The following is a 2,500-nucleotide window of genomic DNA, read 5'->3' as shown; positions in this document are numbered from 1 at the left end:
AGAGGACACACGGAATCTGCACCCCCCGCAGTGGCGTCAGGCGGCCACCGGGGGGCGCCGCGGCGGGGATCGGGGGGGGCGCCCGGGAGCCGCCTGCCCGTCCGCTGGGCCAAGGGGGCCGGGGCGGGTCACGCGCCGCCGTCCCCCCCCGATCGTCTCGCTCCGAGCCGCCTCTGGCCACCGGGGGGCGCCGTCGGGTGGCGCGGGGGCGCCCCCGCCGCCCGCCGCCTCCCCCCGCACGCGTCGGGCCTCCCCCCGGGCCCCCGCGGGCCGGGGGACGCGGCCGGCGAGCGTCGGACTCCAGCGCGGAAGTGTCGCGGATGAGTGCGGACCGGGGCGCCCGCGGCCCAGCGGCACTTCCAGGGGCTCGGGGAGGAGATGGTTGAAGCCTGGGTGAAGCGCGCCCTCGGCCGTCCGTGTCGCTACCCGCCGGAGAACACCTCCGCCGGATCAGTAGGTACCAACGAGGCGAGCGAGAGAGCCGGGACTCTGTCCGGGGCCGAAAAGCCTGTTTCCCTGGAGCTTTTGCGAAAGGACCCGTGACAGAAGATGCGCGGAGCTCAGAGATCAGCATGGGCAGGGCCTTCTTGCATCCGATTTTGCCCAGGCAGGGCTCCAGGAACCGGGTTACAAAAAGCAAAAAGCCCTGGAGCTCAAACGAAAGGTTTAGTGACAAGATAGCCGTGGAGCTCCGATAACAGCATGGCAGGACCAGGATGGGGCCTATAAAGGGTCCACGGCGGGCATCCGTTGGAGCCCGACGTACGGGCCGGGCACGTCTCCTTCTCCCCCGGAGGCAGCGCCCCCCAGCGGGCCAAATCGGGTACTGCAATTTGTGGAAGTTTCGCAGATGAGTGCGGACCGGGGCGCCCGCGGCCCAGCTGCACTTCCAGGGGCTCGGGGAGGAGACGGTTGAAGCCTGGGTGAAGCGCGCCCTCGGCCGTCCGTGTCGCTACCCGCCGGAGAACACCTCCGCCGGATCAGTAGGTACCAACGAGGCGAGCGAGAGAGCCGGGACTCTGTCAGGGGCCGAAAAGCCCGTTTCCCTGGAGCTCCTGCGAAAGGACCCGTGGCAGAGTAGGCACGGAGCTCGGAGAGCAGCAGGGCCGGAGCTCGGAGAGCAGCAGGGCCAGGGCTCCCTCCCTTCCATAGGCTGCCCAGGCAGGGCTCCAGGAGCCCGGTACCAGCTCTCCCCGTCCAACAGCCTCCTCTCTGGAAGCGGAGAGCGGACGCAGTCGGGCTCCCGGACCGGGGCCCTGGGAGAGCCCTGCCGGGAGCCACCGGGACGGGCCCGTGCGGACGGGTGCGCGGCGCCCCCCGGCGGTCGAAGGCGGAACCGCGGAGGTCTCTCTATCTCTCTCTCTCTCTCTCTTTCTCTCTCTCTCCGGGACTCCCGGCCTCCCGTTCCCCCGACTCCCCCTTCCGAGGCCGAGACGGGGCAGCGCCGGGCGTCCGGCGGAGCCCGGCGCCAGGCCCGGCCCGTCCCCCTCTTCCCCCGGCGGCAGCGCCCCCCGGCGGGCCGAATCGGGTACTGCAATTCGCGGAAGTTCAGCCGATGAGTGCGGACGGGCACCCCTCGGGCCGGGAGGCGGCTCCAGGAGCCCGGGGAAGCGTCGGAGGACGCTCCGCGAGAGCGTCGCGTGCGCCGCCCGTCCCGCTACGCCCGAGGGAACCGGCCAGAGAGCATCACAGGTGGCGAACAGAGTCAAGCCGGAAAAGAGAAAACGGAGGGCTGCGGTTGACGCGAGAGAAGGGCCCCACGTCTCCCATTTCCGCAACCCGATCGATGTGGCACCCCGCGCCCCGGCGGGGAGGGACGATCGCTCGGCCGGAACCCAGGGGTCTCGGCCGGCTCCAGGCGAACCCGACCCTCCCTCTGCCCACGGCGCGCCCGGAACCCCTCCGCCCGGAGAGGGCGTCCGGTCCCCAGGCGTCCGCCCGAGCGCTCCGGTCTCCGGAGCCGGGCGGGCCCCGCACCCGTACCCCGTGCGGCGCGGTCTGCTCCGTCCGCCGGCACCCGCAGGCGTCCGACGCCGCCAGGGGTGCCGGGGAAGCGTCCCCCTCGCCCAGCGAAGGGCGCTCGCCCCCGGACCCCGGCGGAGCACACGATTTCCCAGGAACCGAACGAGCGTCGCATCGAGATCCGAGGACGCGGCCAGCCCCGACGGCCGCTCCTCGCAAGCCCCAGGAGAGGGCCCTGCGCGCCGCCCCCGCTCCGGCGAGGCGGCCGCACGGAAGGGTTCGCCCGCCGGGCCTCCCCCGCCGCGGACGGGAGGGCCGGACGGGGCGGAGGTCAGAGAGAGAGAGAGAGCGCGGGAGAGGAGCCGAGTCTGGCGGCAGGGCGAGAGAGAAGCGCAGACTCGGAGCGAGACCGTCCAGGATGACGCAGGGAGAGCGGGAGGCGCTTTTCGGAGGGAGCCGGCGGAAGCTGCGGTCGCCCGTGCGCCAGGCGGCGGCATCCCGGAAGGGCGACGGAGCCCCGCGAGATGGAACCTCTTTA

The 2,500-nt window shown here is 72.8% G+C and overlaps 1 protein-coding gene and 1 long non-coding RNA gene across 3 annotated transcripts in view; one reads left to right on the top strand and one right to left on the bottom strand.

Annotated features, from left to right (window-relative positions):
• LOC135061454 (uncharacterized) overlaps positions 1 to 2,500 on the bottom strand; it is a 556,703-nt gene that overhangs the window by 46,336 nt on the left and 507,867 nt on the right. The gene's annotated exons all lie outside the window — the stretch shown is intronic.
• The window catches only part of LOC135051977 (uncharacterized), an 81,157-nt gene that overhangs the window by 42,694 nt on the left and 35,963 nt on the right, over positions 1 to 2,500 (top strand). The gene's annotated exons all lie outside the window — the stretch shown is intronic.

This window comes from Pseudophryne corroboree, chromosome 1, assembly GCF_028390025.1.
Source record: "Pseudophryne corroboree isolate aPseCor3 chromosome 1, aPseCor3.hap2, whole genome shotgun sequence".
Classification (NCBI taxonomy): Eukaryota; Metazoa; Chordata; class Amphibia; order Anura; family Myobatrachidae; genus Pseudophryne; species Pseudophryne corroboree.
This window is presented reverse-complemented; position numbering and strand designations above follow the sequence as displayed.